The sequence below is a fragment of the Bombus pascuorum genome, chromosome 9, assembly GCF_905332965.1.
Source record: "Bombus pascuorum chromosome 9, iyBomPasc1.1, whole genome shotgun sequence".
In the NCBI taxonomy this organism is placed as follows: domain Eukaryota; kingdom Metazoa; phylum Arthropoda; class Insecta; order Hymenoptera; family Apidae; genus Bombus; species Bombus pascuorum.
The window spans coordinates 13,496,746-13,519,922 of NC_083496.1; the positions used below are offsets into that span (position 1 = coordinate 13,496,746).

Below are 23,177 nucleotides of genomic sequence, written 5' to 3' on the forward strand. Positions count from 1 at the left end.
TTTTCTTGTGTACAAATATGTGTTTTAAAATTTAAATTTTACACACAACTGACAAAGCAACAATCTAATATTAATTTAACACGTATCACAATTCTTCTACGTTGTAATAGTAAAATATCTAAAGCGTTGTATTGACTGTGTACGTTTACAAGTAACAAATCGCTTTACAAGCCAAAGCAAACAAGTGATAAATCGTTGAAACGCAAGAACACATTGTTTGATCGTTCGATCACTTTCGATGCTTTTAGTTCCCTTCTAGGAGTTGTGTAGTCGTCAATTTCAACAAACATCGGCGACCACCGAGAATTTCTACAATCTAATGACCAACCATCTAACTGTAAATCCACGGAAAGCAGCGTTTCACGCCTGTTGAGGAATAAATGTAATTTCCATTGAGATAACGAGGCGTGCGTGTCGAGTCACAGTCGCTGAACGCAATAAATGAAAGAGATATAAAAACCGACTTCGGAGGATGTTACGTATCGAATTTTAATGATTGCTCGTTTTTCTACCTCTTTTACGTCACACGTTATACAAAATTAGATTTGAAACAGTTTATATAATTTTATATACGAGACAAATAATTAAATGTTTTGTGTTTGCGTTTCGCTTGACGGGTGATCGTTCATCCTTTCTATCACTCTTATTAGATGAAAAATTACTGGAACTTATAAAAATTTAAGAGTATCATTACTGCTTCTTGCGAGTAATACGTGCCTCAATTTATAGTATTTTAGCAGCCTTTATTTGTGATTAATTTTATGTAATTTCTTTAATAATTTACTCATCTGTTATATTTGAAAGGCTCATTGTCAGAAGAAAAGTGGTATGAATGGCAAAATAATACAAATGTACATCTTGCCTATTATTTTCTGTACTTATCTTCTATCTTATATCTAAGAAAGAGTACATTCGTATATCCTTTCCACTTAATTTCTCCAATAGAAAATCTGCAATCATTTTGTATTAAAATTCCTTTTTTTTTATTACCAAGTGACGTAAAATTAACAAAAATAGACTTGTCATGTAATATTTTTCCCGTGTAGCATTCGTGTAATAAACAACCTAATAAAAGTCAATCGTAAATTTTAATAATTACCAATAAAAAAAGGAATAGAATCTAGTATATCTTAACGAGTAACACCTTCGCGCTCTGAGTGTATTTTAATTCATCCAATTGCAGCAAAGTAACAGTATTCCTTCGGTTTGATGAGGGTAACGTAAACCACGCGTTGTTTTAACGGTAGTCGAGTTATCGTTCCGCTGTCTTTCAATCTCAGTATCGTTCCGCGTTCCTAATCGCAAGAATCTCGATACTCCGCTCTGGCTTCGTCCATTTAATTCCTGTGGGAACCTTTTTGCATTACGAATTCATCACCGCGTCCCAAGTAGATTAAATGGCCCGATAGGCGATTATGAAGCCTCGTGGCAAGGAAATCCATTTCGAATTCGTGGAATTCAATCGGGCAAGATTGGAAGGGCAAGATTGAAACGTCATTACGTTTCTCTGGCAGGAAATTGAAAATTGAGGAAACCTCAAGCACAAAAAGGTACGCAAATAGCAATAGGAGAAAAAGTTAAACTGTAAATGGAGATTACACTTTACTTTGATGTAAAAATTGATATACGTCTTGAAATGTTTTATTAAATGTCAGTTAATAGTAGATTATGAAATTTTTTTTTTTTTTTTGGAAGAAGCATTTTTCGATTCATATTATATATGTATATATACACAGGTATCCTGTTATTAAAGTGTCATACTTGGAAAGAATGATCACAAAAAGTGAATGTGAAAGTCTGCATCCAAATTAAGGTGATGCGGTGCGTTATTCAAAAGATGGTAATTAATAACGGAAATAACTTAATGTGGAAATATCAGCGAAGAAAATAAAGTCATTCATAAAATTAATAGAGTCATAAAATATGGTTAAAAAATTCTAATAACAGCATAGAATAATGATAAAAAGAACAGTCTCTCAATTGTAATATATCATGATGTTCTAAACATAAAAACATATTAAAGAAAACCACAAAATCCTATAAAAACTATCGCCTATATAAATCTACAGAGATACTTTTCCCAAAAAAGTTCAAGTCAGCGAAGTACAAAAATATATTTATCACTCAATACGAATAAAACAACGATAAAAACACATTTGGATATTTTTTAGGATAACCAAAACTGTCAATAAATATTTTTTTAAATTTGGCGATGCGCAACTTAGTCACGTTGAATTCTTTTTGGAAATTCAAATTTTTCACTACGGTGTTCCGTTCGTGACACGATCGTTCACGCCTGAAAGGGGTTCGTGATCGTTTCCAAAGAGGATCCCGACGCAACAAAGACGATCGCAGGTCGCAATTAAGGTTCATCGAACGGACGACGTACCGAGATGGCGGCAAGGGTGTAATAAAAACGCAGGAATGAAGATAAAGGAATTTCTGGCGATTGGGTCGTGACCCCTTCGGCCCCACGATGAACCCTCGATATACGGGCCGACATTGCCATATTGCACACGTACTGTGCATTAAGATACGCCACGAATCCAAGGAGAAACGAAGAGCAAGAAGAAGAAAGAGAGAGAAAGAGAGAAAGAAATCTATGGGGTTTAGGGGGATTCGTAGACGACGCGGAGAGACAAGAAAAACGAGCAACGAGCTTCCATTTGATTTTTCTCTACTTTTTTGTCGAGGTACTCTACCATCGTAAAATGCACTTCATGTCGATTTATGTAGCACTTTAGACGCTTGATCTTTTGACGACACGAAGCTGAAAAATTGCTTTTAACCACTTGACGTGTAATTTTTGCTTCATCTGTCAATAGAACGATCGAATTATTTTATAATAAAAAACAATGAGAAGAATATGATCTTTTATTACGGTTGTCATAAAACAGACAATTGTGGACAAATTAAAAATTTTATCTTTGCGAAGTACTTGAAGTTAACCAATATAATACAATGCTGGTTAGATATTCATGAAACTGTGATATAGAGTTCGCCCCGTAGCCATCTTTAAATAAAGAACACTGAACGATGTAGGTCATAGCCATGAGCGAAGTTAAAAAACAACAAGAAATCAAAATAATGAACGTCACCGATCTGGAAAATCTGTCTGTGTCTGTCTGTCTGTATGTGTCTGTCTGTATGTGTCTGTCTGTATGTGTCTGTCTGTATGTGTCTGTCTGTATGTGTCTGTCTGTATGTGTCTGTCTGTATGTGTCTGTCTGTATGTGTCTGTCTGTATGTGTCTGTCTGTATGTGTCTGTCTGTATGTCTCTCTCTCTCTCTTTCTGTTTGAACTCATTACGCTCCGAGGAACGTCCAATGAGAATATTTACACATGTCTGCTCGAATTAGCTCTACAATAGATTGAAGATATAATTTCGAAAATCGTACGTTATAACGACGACGCCGAAATGTCATAATGTCTCGCATCCTTACTGCGAGGGACAAAGTTCTATAAAGACCGAAAAGGGTGAGTGTAAAATGAACACGAGGTCGCAGACGTGTTAGATCTGAAAATATATTGAGACGATCGCAGTTGTGGTTCCATTGGCGCGAAAAATTGGACGAATCACACGATAAATTCCAAAATAACCTCGTATTTTCGAGATCTTACGAGTTCCCAAGTCAAAGTTGACTCTAAATGAATTTAATCTTTTTTCCCTGGAAACATCTGCCATGTTTTTATTTTATCTCACCCTATCCCAGTTTCTCTAATGTTGAAATGAGACCTCTTTATGTCTCGATGAAAGACTCACGCGCTCTGTTTTACAACCATATCCTCCGAAAATATCAATTTAACTTGTATTTCGCAATGCGAAGTATCTTGTTCAGTGGCCTATTATTATTTACTTATAAATTGGACGGGTTATTTGAGTTTCTTTGTGAAAGAAATTAAGTGTTTGTTTGACGTGTTGTAGAGTAATTTAATTTGACAAAGTCTACTTTCTTTTCACTTTTTCTACTTTATGGAAAAAACTTTATGCTTTGAATAATTTTCCACAACTATTAGGATAAATTAATTTTTATTTTTGATGCAAGAGAATTTCTCTATCAATTCTAAGAAAATTTTTTAATTATATGCATAAAATTATAAGTACCATTATATAACGAAGGTGTTCCATGCGGGAACAAAATATTATTCGATGAATACCAAAAAGTATATAAAGTTATTTAATAGTCAATAACAAAGAATTATCTACAGTAGCAGAACTTGTCTGTAATACCAATAAATGCACAATAATTTTTTACCAGCTAGATATTTTATCCAATTTGAAGACAGCTTTTCATAATTTAGAAACCACCGCGTAATTTGATCAATGTTACAAGCAAGCTACAAGCATGTCTTTATGCGTTGCTCCCCTTTTCATTTTCGTTCTCCTTTTTTTTTCTTTTTTTTTTTTTTTATTTTTTGCCGGGCAGGCGTGCAAACGCGCCCCTGGAAGAAGTGCCGTAACATTTTATGGTACATAAAACGGTGACTTTATGTTAGCACAATTCACGGGCTCAACTGGGTCTTTTATTAATCTACCTCATAGCATTTTACGGCCATGACACGGCCATGCAATTCGTGCACGTCGTCGAATTTAAGTAGAGCTTTGGAACTCGTTAAATCGTTCGTAACATTACAAAAATTAATTTTCATTTCGTAATACATTTCTCCGTTGCATTGCTCCATTTTATCGTGGCCCTTAACATTATTATTCCTTTCATCACCGCCTCAGCTTCCGCTTATGTGCTATTTAAATTTCTATTGAATTATGTCACTTGGAAACTTTTGGAAGTAGAACGAAATTTCTTAAATGTAATAGCGACATTACTTCAGAAAATATTCATAGTCCAATAAACATAGTCCAGAAAGCGTTTAGATAAAAGATAATCCAGCCATCGCCTTCCGGGAATTAATAGACTAATTCTCCTGCTAATTAACTGAAAAACAGTGCCACCAAGCGCGGACCACATACGCTCGTTTTTCTTTCCGTATACACTTCTGATGATAGATTTTGCATGTACAGACACAGCGTTATTGCTGCAATGGCATTTCATTTGAGTTAACTAGCTGGTCAATCATCCTGTATTTTCAATATTATCAAATAAGAATTGTTTTAAAGTTTTCATTTTTCCTATTTTTTGTAGAATAATATAGCTTTCCTGAAGCGAAAGTTCCATATTAAACGAAAGTAAACTTAATAAAAACCGATGCTATAACTAGAATGTCACTATGACATTTACCTTTTCTATTAGTTTCACATCGCAATAAGTATGCGCATTTATGGAACAATAAACCCACCATTTACCCTATCCATAATGCGTCTGCCATCGTATCCATCTTCATTTTCGAACTAAGCAGCTTAATGAATCGAATAATCAAACCAATATACATACTTAATACACTCTCATCTATAAGTATTAGGTTACTTATGTACGTGTGTATCAAAAGGAAACTATTTATATCTGAAAACTTTCTGGAGATTCAATCGACGAATAGATGTATCTACGTTCAATCAGTAAAACGATGGAATCCAACGTTCTAGATTGCGCGAGGCGAAAGTGGATAGTTACTCTCGATATGGCCTCGAGACCCGGTATATAGTGCGCGTATAATAGTTATGACGTCCATTTGTACCCGGTGTTCATTGCTAGATACTTTTCTACCGCATAGCGCGTTCCATACGCGTATACTTACATCGAGTGTGAATTACATCGATTGCGTGTGCTAGTGCCGGGCAACGATGCAATTCGCATCCCTGCTTGTTTTTCTCTTCACTATGAAATTTATTGGAGGTAGAATCTTTGGAAATTATTAACTGTTGAGTCGAATCGCGAGATACGTTTTCTTTATCATGGTTGTATCGTACGTCCATGAAAGTCTGCTTTTGTATTGGATAAAGGTTGGAGAGGTTCTCTGTGAATTGTGTGATAAGAAATTGAGAAAATATTCTCTTATCTGTCTTGGCTATTGTGAAATGTAGGGGATGTTTAACCTCTTAAGATTCACCTGCGTAATATTCACGTAGCTGAATTTTGTTTATGACTATCATGATTTGTGTTTCGTGAAAAGGATAATTGCAAAGCACTTACTTTTATTTTTAATTAAATTCTTTAATTAGTAAATTTAAATCTCCATGTTAATATCGATATATATTTTTGAAAAGCGGATAGTAATTAAATAAAAGTTCTTGAGAAAGGAATAAATGTCACATCCAATAAATTATTGATTATGAACATATTAAAGCTACAGTGGCAATAAATTCGTAGCACGGTCTATTAATTTCATACTGCACTGACTACATAAATAAACATCAAATAAAAAGAGTTACTTCAAAATTATTCATCATGTCGCTCACCGGAACAGAAAAACAGGACACAAACTTATTCATACCAAAAGATAAAATATATAACGGAGCATCGAAAAAAATAAATTTTCAATGTTTTCAAAGAGTTACTGCAATAAGACTGAAGAATCATAAATATGGCGTTACCATAAAATCTTTGCGATACCGTGACTATGTCCGCAACGAAGTGTATCTCATGCGAGTTATCGTTGTCTTAGCGTTACGCCCTCGTGCTTGGGTTCATCGAATACCGCTTTAATGAAAAGATATATGTACCATAAATTCTTGCATGCGTACTCGATACGTTTCAATTCCCTTTCTTTATGCACCGCGCTATTTCGTTCGTTACAATTTAAGCGTTGCACGCGAGCAGGGAAAAGCAACGAAATCATGCAGTAGGCACAGTTGATTCCAGCGTTGCGGAGAGTCCTGCATGCAAGCATACGCGTTCTTGTAAGATATATTCGAATCTACCCGACGAAGAAAATTCGAATTCACGCTGGTGGCTAGTCGCGTGTGGAAGCGGTAGGAAACCAATGATTCTCGAAATTAATGAAACGATCTATCCGGAATTGCATCCTCGCGAAATGATTGCAGAAATGGTCGGCGTATGCTAGGAAAGAATGCAGTCAGGACAGTCAATCGGGAAGATGTATCGAATGAATTTAATTGGACCGGCGAATTTATGTTGATTAAATTGTCGAGACACTGCATTAGAAAATTTCAGTTGCATTATTGAATGCAGAGAATTTTGATATGCTGGATCATGGCACTATATGGTTCTGTCGTGCTTTGACAAATTTGTAGTTTATTATTCTTAATTATCTGGTTTCTAATTTTTTAAATTTCTGTTGGATAAAAAAGGAATGTTGGACTTGGACGAAGAAAGGAATATTCTTCTGTTAATTTTTCACTTTAATAAAAATCTATTAATAATAGAAATAATGTTTGTTATTATAGACTGACTACAGCGCGATAATACGTATAGATTTGTCACAATGCAGCAATAACGGTAGGCACGGTAACAAAGTACACATAAGTTATGCGTTGTCTGACCAGATACGAACATATTCTACTTCGAATACGTCTTGACACGTGATCATTTTCTAACATAATTTCTATAATAATTTTTCGAATCATTCCAACATAAAATATTTCTTTTATTCACTTGCCAACAATAAGTTTCTAATACAAGTATGTCTATATACAGACACATTCTACTAGTCGAGGAATTCCTATTCTTTTTCAGAACATTCGCAATGTACGAACATTTTCTGAGATTATCATCGACTATCGTTTAGAAGAAACTACAACGTAGTACATTGAACGCCAACGTCCATCACGAATCAGAGATTATTCTCTCCCTTCGAAGGGAAAATGACAAAGGTATCGGGGCTTGATTTCGCTGCCGGCGGAATCACGCTGATGGGCAATACACGCGAATAACGTGTCCAGGGGAGGCCGAGACGCAACGATAGACACGCTCCTCATCACGATTCGCGTGATCATGTGTGTACAGTATCTTCGTGCCTCTGCAAATGCACTGATGGGGATAAAACGCTTCGAACTATCAGAATTCTCTGCCTGTTGGAAAAAAAATTCTGCTTAGCGCGTATATTCTGACAGAAAATTCGAAACTTGGGAAAAATTCTATTGTACCAAAATCAGATAGTTTACTTCTGTCACCTTCATACCTTTCCCTTTTCAATTTGTACGTAATTAAATAAATATATGAAAATTCCGTCGAATACTCTGATGTTAACAAATTGTTGATCGATCACCAGTAAATTCGAGTTTTCACACTCGAGTGTTGTTACCGAGCGTTAGTTTTTGCTTAAAATAACCGGTCAACGATATGTTAGGACACACGACGAGATGACGATTCGATTTAATACCGAATGAGATTTCACGACATCCGTTCGGTGATCCGAAGGAAAGCGCGTTGTTCGGTATCCTAGGTTGACTACGTAGCCGCTGACATGTGTGTAGAAACATGTTGTGCGTGTGTGCGTTCGCCTGAGGAGCGGTGGCTAGGTCACGGTCAGGGCGATGCCCTCTTCCTTCGGAAGAGAGGAGAGACTTTGCGTCGGCTCTCCTCCGCTTCTTCTTCTTCTTCGCCTTGTTGGATCATGCTGAAAGTCTCCTCTTGGATGATCCACGCATCCGTTCGAGCGTATCTTTTGCCGCGCGGGCTATCCACTTCGGTTAGGTCGGCCCTTTTTGTGAATCGAGCGCCGTTTTTAGACGCGTTGCACGACCGACGCGTGGTGTACGCTCTGCGTACACGATCGTGCTATTTACGTGACAGCCACCACGTGTATTTATCTCTCGTAGCGAATTTATCTATCGTTGAAAATCGATTTTTGACTTGGTACAACGAGGGGGACCGTTTTCAGGCTTTGACTATCTTCTGAAGGGCCGTTTGATTTAATAGCGTGAGGTAGTAGTTATACATTGATTTTAATGTTGGATATACTGTGAGGGAATTGAATAATTTCTATTTCATTGGAAAGTGTTTTTTTAAAAGGTTAGGTATGATACTTTAGAGAATTGAAGAGAGTACTCTTTTTACATATAATGAAGGAAAGCATTACTTACTGAGATGTTTCTTTTCTAAGTAAATATGATGCTTTTTTCAAGTATACTTGGTTGTAGCTGGTTGGAACTTTGGATACTTTTATATTTTGTATATTTGAAACTCACCTGAAACATAAAATAATATGAGGATATTAGTGCGGAAGTTTTAATTGATTACTGGAGAAGTGCTTTTAAAATATAATGAAGTACATATATACAATATACATTTATACAATATGCATGTATTTACATTTAATACAAACATATAATATACATGTGTTTCTCTGTTTCTATCTCTAATATGATACTTGTCATTTTTAAAAAATTTTTATCTCATTGAGTTCAACTCAATCTTAACAGCCAGTAAAAAATCGCCATAAACAATCACGCATTTATGCACAAAAAAGCCGGAGGTGCTATTCATTGGAGCTACTAAAAGTAAATATTACTCTGATAATAAATATAACCATACTGCATATATTTGCACATTAATGCAAAATTTAAAATTGTAGTAAAATATATAGTATGTACATAATGTTTGAAAACATATAAAACATCAAGAACAAAATACAAATTATAACATTTAATACCCGAAACAAATCTCTATTTAGATACTGTTGCTGCAACTTATGTCTTTAAAAATGTGAAACTGCATAAACATCCGCAGTTCACTTCCAATATCTCTAAATACTTAACGTATGAGCTCATAAACAAATGAAACAGAGCCTAAATAATAGTTTGCGGAACGCTTCAGGCGAGCACGATAAATTCGTTCGTCCATCAATTTTCGCCCTGAACTATTGCGTTACGCGCGGCGGGTTCGTCCACGCGCCATGTCCCGCCGTTATAATTTATCGTCTGGCTTGGTCCGCTCGGGTTTCTACGCGAACCCTGTCGAGAGCTACGATAGAAATCATCGATAAGAGAGCTCGACTAAGCCTGTCACACCCTCGCGGAAAGATCATCGCGGAAGTCCTCGCGGGCCGAGTGATCGACTTTATTCCAAGCCGCCCACGTGCACTCGTAAATATAATTTCTCGCTAATCATGCACGCCACGGAACGCCGACTATTAACCACCCAGCGAGCCACGCCGCACAGTTATGCTTTCTAAGCGGTTCGACCGCATCAAGGGTTCGTTTCATCGAATCAAACCCACTCGTGATCAAGCATACCGTATGCGAAGGTTGTACGTTTCGACCAATTGAATATTCTGTTTGGTACGTGCGATGATTTGCTTGGGAAAGAAAGGAATGTCGATGGAATGGAGGATATGCATCGGTAGGTTTACTGTCACCCTATTTGTTTTTGAGTGTGAAAATACGAGGTTTGTCTGTTAAATGAGCTCCTCAGAAGCCAAATTGATCAATTCCACTTTTTTGTAAATTCCTCCATTTTATTATGTCATTTATATTGACATATCTTTTTAATACATGTTTATATTATGTGTTTAAAAAATAATAATTAATGTAGATTTTTATTATTTCAATTTTATATTTAATAGAAGAGATAGATTAGAGACATAATAAACTGAGGCTGATCAAAACAGTAAAAAAATACAGATACGTTTGCATTGATTTCGATAGAAAAGCTGGACGCGCGTCTGATGACAGACACACCATTTCTACTTACCGCTTCATATCTTACTACAAGGTCCGGCTGAATAACATGTACAAGCGAGCACGACGTGATTCCTTGTGGAAAAATAAGAAAGACATATAGAATAAAATTTGTCCATTCTCAATTTAGTTTTCGAGAAAATCGAATTTGAAAATTTATTAAGTTATAATTGAACATGACTAATTTCGGACTGGACTAAATAATCGACAAAGGTTGTTTTATATGTAAAAATAAGTCGAAAATGTAGAAAAATATTTCTTATTTTTACACAAGGAATCACGTTGTGCCCGTTAGAGCATATTATTCGATGGGATCCTGTATATCGTGTCTTTCACGTTTTTAACATAAATAATACTCATTTTTCTAACTTAACAGCGAGTTCAATTTTAATTTTACTAAATCCACCACTCTTTCAATACTTCTCTAATTTCTTTGACTATTACTAGTACGTACTTCAACATTTGCAATTGCACGATACCCTAAGGGTCTATCTAGAGAATATCGTGCGCGGTTGCTCTTATTCACTGGTATCGACGATCGTTCGTGAGACGTCAGCCTATCAGTGTATGCAATCGCGAAACCAGACGGGGGAAGCCCTATAGCTGCACTCTCCCGTATAATGCAGTTATCGCCGCGGCTGGCCACGTTAATTGCATCGCGAGAAAGTGGGGCATCTCGAATCAGCGATCTCTTCCTGTCCTCTCTCTGTTACGGAGGCAAGGGGACTCCGAATACCCTTCTATTACGCGCATATATCTAAACGCCCTACGCCCTCTCTTAGGATATGTGAAAAGGCATGCAGTTGCAAATACACGTGTGTGAAATATATATGCTTATATAAATATATCCTCCGCCATCTCGACGATTTATTCCCGTCACAGCCGTGAGAATCGTTCCATGCATCGGCTCGATTATCGTCCCGCGACGCGACGCGAGTCACTTTCTCCGCGACGTAACTCAAATTCTTCGTAGGCATACGAGCGTCGCCGTTTCGCTCGAGCCCGTTTATTTTCGCCGCGTGACGAAATTCTCCTACGTTTCCAGCGAAACCAACAGGCCAGACGAACACACCGTTCCTTCGATTAGACTCGGGAGAGCTTTTCAAATTGGAAGTTTTAACGGTTGATGAATGTGTTCGCGTTTCAGTACGCGCTCAGTAAGATTTCTTCAGTTATATATGTATTACTCACGATTTACATTGATTTTGTAACTCTGCTATTCTGTTCACTTTTTTCATCTTTTTAGAATATTTCATTTATAAAAAGCTATCTATATTTTCATAACATTTATCGTAATATAATATTTATTTTAGTTTGTACCTATCGCACCTACATTTTCATACACAAGTCACAAGGCACCTGCTAATTTTGTCATTGAAGAATATTTGGAAATTTCTTTTCGTAGAAGAATAGTTATATTAGTATCTAATTGGAATATTTAGCTCGAATATAAATCGTAATTTAATTTTATGTTTGAAGTAATTTTCTGATACTTATAATAATAGTCTAATACTAACATAATCTTTGATTTGGAGTTTTTATCTCAATCAAATGAAATACTATATCAGAATGTTCATAAATACCACTAATATTAACATTGTCCAATCATTGAACTTCCTTATACGCTGCTCAATCTTGAATACGATGTAACAGTAGTTAATCACTAGGAAGTAGTGGTTAACTACTGTTCCAATACGTACAAACGCATCGTCATCTAGCCGTACAAATTCAGTCTTCCTGCATCCGTGAGAAATACATCATCGCGCGACTAGAATTCGTAAAGATGATTTCGTGATTCGAGCCACTTTCTCTTCGGTCGCAAATCGAATTCCATTTGTCAGAATGGAACGAGCGTTCGCGGCCAACCAAACGTAATCGATTGTGTCTACTTTAACGCTGATTATTCATTACCACATTACATAAACATCTTGCTAAACGATTACCGGAAAGTAGCTTGCTTGGATTTTAATACATTTTACTGTTACAGCTGGATTTCCTCTTTCACGAAGACAACAAAACGACAATTCTGCACGTTCCTGCAGAGAATCGGCGTGTGCATCGGGAACTTTGCAGAAACGATTTCGTGATTCGAGCCACTTTCACCTCGACGTAATTCGGATTCCTTATATGAACGCGTGTCCGTGTTTCGTTTCACGTTATAGTGTGCTATCGGAAATGATTAAAATCCGCGTGAAATCGCGGACAGAGGCGAACGAAAACACCGACATAAGGACAACGAGCGAATTGCGAAATCGGGTCGACGAACATTGAAGTCGAAGGAAAAAAATAAATTTTACATTACTACAGGAGATTCTGAATGCGGCCAAGATTGTTTAGAAAGCTGATTTCGACGCCGCTTCGGAGAAATGCTAAAACTTCCTCCGTTGCCTTGCTCCTCTAAATAAGAAGGTTAAGGTTAAAGGTTGCTGCTAGCTACCCGAGTCTTACAAGATATCGTACTTTCTGAATGTTGCAACGCGGTTTAAACGAGTTCTACCATCGTGAAATTTGTCCTATTAATTAAGTGACTGTATAGTTGAAACAAATCTCTTTCCATCGATCATTTTTTCGTTTATTAAACACTTAATTCTAAGTATTTTTACTTCGTTCATCAAGTTATGTATATCAAACGTTTTTGTCCACGAAAATAAAATTTAAACTTATACACGTCCTCATGCTACCAACACATAGAAAAGTAAGTAATTTTACTTCAACAAAATTAATTTTAATTTTTATGAACTATTAGAAACTTACACGCTTATGTTCAAACCCTATTAATTTTTCATCTTATGTGTATAGATCCAGGATTTATATAAACTGATACTGTATTAAATATACATTCTACCAAATTTTTGAATACAACCATATTAGTTTTTGTTAAGGTTATTTGATGTATGTGGAATCAAAGAAACGCGTGGGTAAATTGTAAGGTATTGTAAGTATATATATATATTGTGAATATTAAAGTACAATATGTGGAATACAATGTAAGCTAGTCCAGATCCGCACGCTAGCAATGTTACCCTGAGACTAAAAGAACCCCGAAGCCAACGTCGCACATGTACCGCTTATGGTCTGTCATCGACGCATTCTTTTGTCTATGCGCTGTCGATGGCCTCAGCGCTTGAGAAAACCGAAGACCAGATGTAGAGTTTTCTTAGAAGTGGCGATCACTTCAACACTTTTCATAATCATTTTAATAAGGTAACAAATAATTCTGAAAAGTTTTAAAGTACCCTTCCAAAAGTCTCAGAATGTTTATATCACACGTAACCAATTAGTGTGACGAAATAACACACTCAAGGAATTCCAATGCAGACGAGAACAACTTCTGCAAAAACAGTTTTGCCTTGTAAACTAGATCTACGTGCAGGATAAGTACGAAACAGGCTACATACATATAACATGAGCGAGATATACCACATCGTTGCGGTTTTCAAATTCATTTCCCTGGTTAATAGATCATTCTTCATTATCCTGTCCTACGTTTCTTAGTAGAAACGTGTTACAGAAGCACTCAGTTTGTGTTTTACGACGTTCTAGAGCGTCTAGAGAACATGTCCACCAACGAATTCGTACGTTCAACGTGTATCTAGGATACTTAAATAGTTGGTGGCGCATCGACACGCGGCGGTTCGCAGCTTTACGACGAACTATAATCGTAAAAATGCAGACCTCGTAAAACTAGCAAGATTTACGATCGTAATTCACCTCGTGTTACGATGATTCTTCAGGATTATTGTCCGTGACTGTTCTTTCGAGTTATTTCGGTTTGCGGCACTGCTTTCGCGATATCTCGAGTGTCATGGACTTATGCGATCAATAAACACGAGAGTATATATTTGACGCAGTTACAAATACAGATATATCGAAAAATTCTTTGTCAAGGAATATGAAAAATTAGTAGTAAATATTCGACGTGTCACCAAATTCATGTGTAATAAAATTAAAACCTGTAAAATGTATGTAGTAACCAAAACCCTCTTTGCACAAGTCTATCTTTCCCAATACTAATGAAGTCTCTTGTATTACGCAAATCTTTTCTATTGCAGTAATAAGAAAAACTAAATTTTAGAAATTATCACTCATTTAATTACTCGATGTAATATAAAATTGTAGAGTTTCAGAGAAGTCTATAAACTACAACTTCTAATTCGTTAAGTCATCAATATCACTGATTGTCAAGTTACTAAAAGTGGAGTTAATCAATTTCAGTATATTACATTTGCATCAAATTTCATTAGACTTAATTGTATTACGTTAACGAAGAAAATTCGTACCATAAACAGGACCGTACTGAAACAATTAAAAATAACGTACAGAGAGTCTACCGAACATGGAAGGAAAAGTCGACTGCACCATAGAAAGATGATTCCGAGACCGTTAATTAAAGAGAAAACCTTAATTCCCCATTCTACCGTACCACATAATGGGAATGCTATTGAGCTTAATAATTCCATTATCCTCAGTACAATGAATCGAGATCCGTCTGAAACGATGCATCAAAGGTTTCGATTAAAACTTCGCGACGGAAAGATCATCGTACCAGTTGTCACGACAGGTGTTTGTTCCTTGTTTTACGTTTTATTTGCGAAGCTAAGGGGAGATCTTTAGATTCGCACGATCTCGTCATAAAAGACCTCGGCGAAAGGAAGAAAATAAATCGCGCGAATGGAGTGAAATTCTTCCAGATAAATAAGCGATAAATATGAGCGACGGTCGTAGACGATGTACAACCGTGTCTTGTTCCTTTTTATTTGAAAGAGCGAACGAAAGACGTTCTTTCTTTCGCGAACTGCGCAATACGCGACGAAATAAATCACCAGGAAGAATATCAATGAACAGATAGGATCTCGTTGTTTCACATGATCGGTGCAAGGGGTGTCGTTGATCCACCTTTAATGATTCGTTCTCACGGATGTCGAGAATATTAATGATCCACTTAAACCGACAATAATATGTTTATAACGGTGATTTATAATATACGCAGCAACCAACGGCAGCTCCATATCTTTCACATTGAACATCGTATCTGAGGACGGTCCTAAACGATTTATGGCGGTCTGTCGCCTCTTCCTTTAACGTGACGGGGAAAGTGTATACATAAACGAAAATACCGGAGTAAAATGATCGTAATTCTAAAATAATAAAATTTTCTATATTTGAGAAAGAAACTTTCGAACCTTTTCCTTTATACGTAAACCAAGATTTAATATTCTTGTAACATTACAAGTCTTTTTATTCAGCATTCAATATATTCTTAGAAAGTCTGCATGTAGATCTTATGAAAGTAAAATCTGTTTTTATATTAGGTTGGCAACTAAGTGATTGCGGATTTTGTCCTACCTAGTGGTATTTAGGTGTTAATAACAAAACACCTCATTAGCCTCATTAGGTCATTAACACCTAAATACCATTAGGTATGACAAAATTCACAATTACTTAGTTGCCAACCCAATGATTTAGACTTCGATCTGAATCTAGGATTCTTTTTTATCTTCTCTTCTGTCTCGCTTCTTTTTCATTTTTAATTTCTCTGGATCGTGCTCGTCTTTTTACTGAAAATCTCTATTTCGCTTTGAAACGAACTACACCGTTTTTTTTTTTCTAAAAAAAGAAAAAGAGAAAAGACTGCTATGTATTTTCATATAATTCCGAGAAGTTTCCAATGACCGTTTTATGTAAGCTAATGAGTGAACACATCGTTGAGTAGACATGTAACATAAATTGATTTAGTGGTAGTCTTTATGGCGAGGATGACGATATTAAGGCTACGATGATTAGTTTACATCTTGGCTGAAAGTGATGACTTAATGTTTGCTTTATGATAGCTATATTCAGTTGTTCATTTACGTTTTTATGAGTGTTAACTGTTATGGTTTGGAATGATATAACGCAATTTTATGCATAAACTTGTTCTTTCATACTGAATTCCACCATTCGAATTTCAACATTAAATGAAAATATATCGTCATTTAGGTATCGTTTCATATATTTAAATTTTTTGTTGCAAAATTGAAATTCTTTATGCAATATTTTTGCCAATCTTGTTATGCAAATTTATATTTTAATGATCACGGCGGTAAATGTAGAACCTAAGCAAAGATTTATTTCATCTATCAAGTATCATAACAAATATTATGCTTTAAATATTTCATACATTTTTGCATACTATGTGCATTATACACGCATTTGTATGTTCTACTTTGCATGTTTCATACATCTATTTGAGTTTTTCACAGACATACGATCATCCTCGATTGACTTATTATCAATAAATTTCGTACGTGTACATCATCTACCATGTAAATTATATATAATCTGAAAAGAATTTTTTACTCTATTTCAAATAATCTAAACTACCAGAGAGTATCAACGAGAATTCTGGATCAGTCGATTAGAACAAAAAAAAACGATGCTTTTAATCGGACCAGTCAACGCTGTTAACACAGAGACACGACTACGCACAAATAAATATTCGTCTTTCCTTTCCGTTTATTTTACTGGAACGAAACCATAAATCGTGTTGGTGTACGCGATGAAACAGCTGACGCGACCATAAAAGAGTAAAAAAGGAGGAAGCCTCGCGTATTAACGAATCAGATGCTTAAAACATCAAGGATAGATGTAAATAGGTGGCATGATTAACGGCAATGCGTTAATTGGTCTCCAACGGTGTGCGTATCTACCTTTTGGTTAAGTATACCGATCAAACGGCGGTCTAGTCGCCAAACTAATCACTGAGACGCTCGAAAACTCGTATTTTCATACATCAGTAAAAAAATCCGATGAATTAATGGCGATACGGCTACCGGCGCAATATTTATTCCCACGACTTTAATAGAATGTTACAGTCGTTACGTTGCACATTAATAAGTCGCGAGCCGCGAAGTACGAACCTGTTAATCAGATGGAATACGTTTGTTACGATTACGATATACGTCGGGGCAAGAATACCAGAGCTTTCGTAAAACAGCCTCGATCCCGACTTTGATATATTCTCCGCGATAAATTTCCCCAGAACGTTTTTTTGCATGTAACGAACTGATACACACCCGCGAACCAGTGGTATTTGGATTTTGCTGGTTTGCGCTGAATTTGTATTTATTTCGACTCTACGATAGAATTCTTCATATAAGTAGAAAGAAAATTTTCGGTAGCTAACTGAAAGTTTTGAATGACGTTTAGCTGAATCTTTAATATAGTGCATAATTTTCGAATTAATTAATTTATCTCATTAGTTCCTTATTAAATAAATTCAAGTGTTATGAAGTATTTTTGCTACAAGAAGAGCTTCGTATAGATACTGATGATTATGAGATGAATAAAATGAAATGAGATGAGTCGTAAATAATATATTATGTTGTAAGCCAATTTCAAGCAAATGAAGTAATCACTTGCGACATTCTACAAAAGCTATCAACGAATCAGATTCTTTACTTTCAAATTTACTACACAAATCTTTTAAAAACGGAGTGCAACGATTCTACGTTTGTACGATTATTTTTCTGTGGGATATATTGGTTCGTATAAATTTCGAATTTGTAATTTCAATAACTCTGATAATCCTTAGTGTTAAATGCAATTTGATTGTTACATTTAATTACATCTTCTTAAAAATATTCATATCTTACGCAATTCATAGAAACCAACATCTACACGATTCACGGAAAGCAACGTGTACCAACTGAAAGCCATCTAAACTAAGCTAATCCCACAATCGAGCGAATATCTAGATTCCATGTAACATGAACAAGTTCTCCCATCAATAGCGAACTCGTGTTCGTCAGCATGAGCAGAGAATGAGCGCGTTCAGGGAATTATCTCTGCAAGAAGGTTTATGGAGGCGGAGGCGCGGCTTTGGTATTCGCTGTGAAATCTTCGAACGGAATAATAGCGTGACGATCTGATAGCGATTCGAGGTACTGGTATTCTCGCAATTCGTTGGCAAAGGACAGCTTTATGCGCGACAATCGCTGCATACGGTAGCAAACCAGCCGCAATGGCGTCGACATTGTTGCGTAACTGCTCGTTAGAGAACTAAACGCCCCGTTAAAGAATCCTCGAGATGGAGTTGATCCTACCTTGCCTTTCCTTCGAACTCATCATCCAGCAACAATGTGTGGATAACTAGATAGTATTCATTAGAAGACAATGTAACGTAATCTCGAAAGCTTACGTGACTAGAGGAGATAGTTGAAAATTTATGAAAATCGTAAAACGACGTGCTGAACACGCTAATTTTATTGCCTATCGAATAAGTTACAAGTTAACTGTTAAAAGCATCAAATTTGAGTATTCAAATTAATCAGAGAGGGAGAGATGTTGTGAGTAAAGTGTAGAATTGTAGTAGTAGCGATTGAGATTGAATTAATAGTCTTTTCATTTGCTAGATAAATTATTTAAGAAGTGGAGAGACCCAACGAATTAAATGCTGCGTCAGATGAATAAAGTTTACATCAGCGCTGACCAAGCTTTCTTCGCAAGTAAAACAGCCTTCGCCTTGACGTGTGGTTTGAACAAACTGACACGCGATAAACGTAAAAAAGCAATATATGTATTCTGCAAATAGTCTTATTTGTACAAAAATATTGTTCTTTTAGTTTCAATAAAAAAATTTACAAGTATATAACTATCATATTTATTCTTCTTAGTATATAAATTTTGTATCATTTTGCCAATTTACCATCTAGGTTCCTCGTTCAAATTAAATTGGAATAATGAAAAAGGTTAAATCGTCAAGTATATTTGCATAGTATTGTATAGGTCAGCTCATTGATAAAAAAAAAAAAAAATAAACCATTAACCAAGGAAAATCAATCAATTATCAACCAGCCTTGCTTTGTAGGGATATCAAAAGCCAGTTATTGAAAAGTGCAACACTAAGAAAATATATCTAATATCCAATACATATTTAATATAAGAAAAATGAAAAACGTATGAAAAAGGAATATATCGTACCTGTTACTAATTTGACTTATACCACACCAGCTAAGAAGACTTAAGGTAAGAAACGAGGGTAATATCGTATTAGAATTATTCCCCTAATCTCTCCATTTCTTAGAATGCTATAGTTACAAAATCTTCATATATTCTGTACTGATAAACTAACATTGTTCCTACTCATGCTATGAACAAATATTTTCATAGCATTGATGGATGAAATAACAAAAGGCAAGAAGTAGCAACTCGTCAAGGTGATTTCCTGATGTTAATTAAAAAGCTGTCCATGTGCATTAGCGGTATTGAACGTAACGTGATAATCCTACTCGCGCCAGTACAAATCTGGGTTAATCGGCTTAACAGCTACGTCGAGAAAGAAACCGGCTGTCGGAAAAAAGGACGATAAAGTAGCCTCGAGCGAACAAAACGCGCTTCTTTGCAAGGACGTAATCGAACTGCACGTCAATCAATTCGCGACATCGATGTTCCTCCATTTTTTTTCTATATATACGCTATAACGAACGTACTAACGTGTTTTGCAGATCGTGCATGTGGCATACTCGTATATAATGATCGTCGTGTTACGTTACACACAGCGATGGACGTCGACACGCTCCTGTTAAAGACTAGCTTCTTTTTTTGTGCTAGGAGTAACACTACATGGCGTATTTCTCAAACGGATTATAAACAAAAATCTGCTGCATTAACTTGATGGTGCAGAATCAGCGAAAGCTGTGATAAATTTCGCTGATACATGAAGCGAGCATTTTTCAGAAATAGAGAATGTCTGGCAACAGCGTATGAATTTTTGTGCGTATAATTTAAATATTTTTATTGTACTATATGATTATACTATATTTTTATTTTTACTGTACTATATAATATTTAGATTGTAGTGACTATTATCTGGTTTCGAAATGTTGTATAATAGTAAGAATTTTAATCATACCAATTGATACACGCGCACAGTAATTAATAGACACGAGTGGTAAAAACATAGGTCGATGCAATTCAAAGATTGAATAGTTTGAAAAAATGTTGTAAGTGCCTTAAAATGATTAGGTGAGGTTTCTCAACTTATTATAATACTATAATTATACTCTAAAAATTTTTTATTAAAAACTTATTCTTTCATATATCCCAATCGTTAATTGTATATTGCACGATGAAAAGGTTTTATTTAATTCAAACTGGAAGTGGATATAAACTTTCAAAAGTAAGATTGATTCCCACCGGCAAGTGTGATAGAAGAAATGTAGAAAGGAAATGAATTATTTGAATGAAAAAATTATAAAAGTTATTCAGTTTTTATCTATAAGAAGAAGGCAAAGTTTAAGCAAATTATGACAAGGTAGTTGATTGTAAAAAGGCAGCAATAAAAATTACGTTTTTGCGCAGGAATTTAACGGAAACCTTGGACGTCAGCTGAATGTCAAACATAAATACCGCAAAGGTAATACGTACTAGAAGTAGAAATCGATCAGCATAATAAACTTCAGCGTTCCACAGATTATTACGTGATTGCAAGGCCGGAGAATCGACAGGTTTTTACAGGTTACACTTACACGTATTTTCTTATTTAATTCTCCCGAGTAGATCTGAGAACGAGACCTTAAACATTCTTTTATAATTTAAGTTATGTTTCATTATAATCTTTATATTTACAATATTTCCCAGATTCATTTTATCGAATATTTATTACCCGATAAGGAATCAAATTGAGTAGAATTTTTTCCAAAGAATACCTGATTTATTCCATAATCAAACCGTGACTATTAAAGCTTTGAAATATTCATACCCTCCAATTAAAATTGTTGAAGTGGTCACCAGTTCTAAGAAAACTCTACATCTGGTCTTTTTAGTTTTCTCAAGCACTGCAGCCATCGACAGCGTATAGACAAAAGACTGGGACGAAGGCAGACCATAAACAGTAGATAGGCGACGATGGCTTCAGGGCTTTCAGTCATAGGGTAACACTGCTAGCGTGCGAATCTGGACCAGCTCAAATTATATTCCTACTTGTATTTATACTTCTGTGTTAAAATATATTTTCTACCTTACAATTTATTCACACCTTCCTTTGTTCACACCTCAACAAAAATCAATTGCAGAAATCACTAATAATGATCGCGAAACCTGCACCTGTCATTTTCATTATATATTGCAAATAGCCACGTACACTAAGAACGCGACAGGATACACAAGAAAACAACGAAAATCCACAGTGTTAGCCTTAGCAAAGTCAACGAAGAAGCCACGACTCGATGATTTAGAGCCGTACAAGGACATTCCACTTGGTAATCCTCATGTTCGCTCTCTGTCTAAGATCACGATCTATTTACAACTCGTAAATTAAGGGCCGTGCGGATGTCTTCCATTAAATTATGAAATGAATTTGCAATTGAATCCATCTTGCGGTTACACTCAATGAAACTAATACGAACAAGAAACGAGAGTAGCAAAAAGCAAGTGTACGAAGCGTTACTAAAGAACATGGGAATAAGAAGAATGGAAAACGAATGAAGTAGGGAACAAGAAATGTGAAAAGAATGGAAAAATAAAACGAAATTGAGAAAGGAGAGAGGGAGGGAGGAAGAGAGAGAGAGAGAGAGAGAGAAGTAGAAGAAAGGAATAACATGAAAGGAAGCACGGATAGAGGAAAAAAAGATCGAGAGAGAGAGAGAGCATTCGAGTTATTAATTATCCGAGTAGCTGCTAGAGAGCCGATACGCGCATAAGCGTCGACATTACATAAGTTCTACGTGACTGGAAGGTATTGCACCTCCGTGGCCTGACGATACAGAGGGTCTTTGGTGTCGAGGTTTAAGTTCATCTAGGTGAATCTACCTATCCGGCACGAATATGATCTCTCTCACGAAGCAACGCGGCCTTCTGAAGATTCCAGCCGCTCCTGCTGGCCTTGAATTCATCGAACAAGGTCAAATGTTAGTGCCAGTAGAAGGTTGCAACTCAATATCGCTGGGATTTTTTCCTTTCTCATCTTGAATGCAACTTTTCGCGATCTGTCGGGTGTTTTATTGGTTAAGTGCTTCATCGATCACGTCTTGTAAGTTTGCTGTCTTGCGCTTGATTATTCATGTATGTTCTAGAATTTAACTGAATTATGGATCTGGTAATTGGATGTTCTAGAAATCGGAGATACGTTTGAAAGATCAGATAGCCTAAGAATTTTAAGGCAGATTTTAGAAATTAGATATACTGCATATTTTCTGATATATCTGTCGCAGAAATTAAATATTCTATGTTTTTTCAGGATAAAGATTTTATAGCATTTAATAAATGTTTTGAAATAAAATGTTCTGGAAATAGAAACGATAATGTTCGAGAAATATTAGGTTGTTCGAAAAGTTTCTTCCGTTTTATAAGGAAATAATACACGCACAATGTTTTTTGTTTTATATTAGTTTATTGAATTATGCACGAACATAATAATAAGAATAGAACGAAATGGATCATACCTAATTCAATCTATTATGACCTTATGAAACGAAAGAAACTTTTCGGACAATCTAATAGATGTTCAGTAAATAGAGCAAAAGTGATAAAGAACATAAAAACATCATAGTGTTGGATATCTAGAATTACAATATTTTTCTCAAATTCTTTATATCATTGACAAACCTATGAACTGACGTTCGCAACTTTCTCATTCAGAAAGTCTGATACAATGATCCTCTG

At 35.8% G+C, this 23,177-nt stretch overlaps 1 protein-coding gene across 6 annotated transcripts in view; it reads right to left on the bottom strand.

Annotated features, from left to right (window-relative positions):
• The window catches only part of LOC132910295 (LIM domain only protein 7), a 158,983-nt gene that overhangs the window by 30,220 nt on the left and 105,586 nt on the right, over window positions 1–23,177 (bottom strand). The window contains exon 2 of one of the 6 annotated variants that reach the window (XM_060965867.1): window positions 8,940–9,044. The exons of the other annotated variants lie outside the window; for them this stretch is intronic. The gene's annotated coding sequence lies outside the window, so the exon portion shown is untranslated. The remainder of the gene's footprint in view (window positions 1–8,939; window positions 9,045–23,177) is intronic. 6 annotated transcript variants of the gene reach the window in all.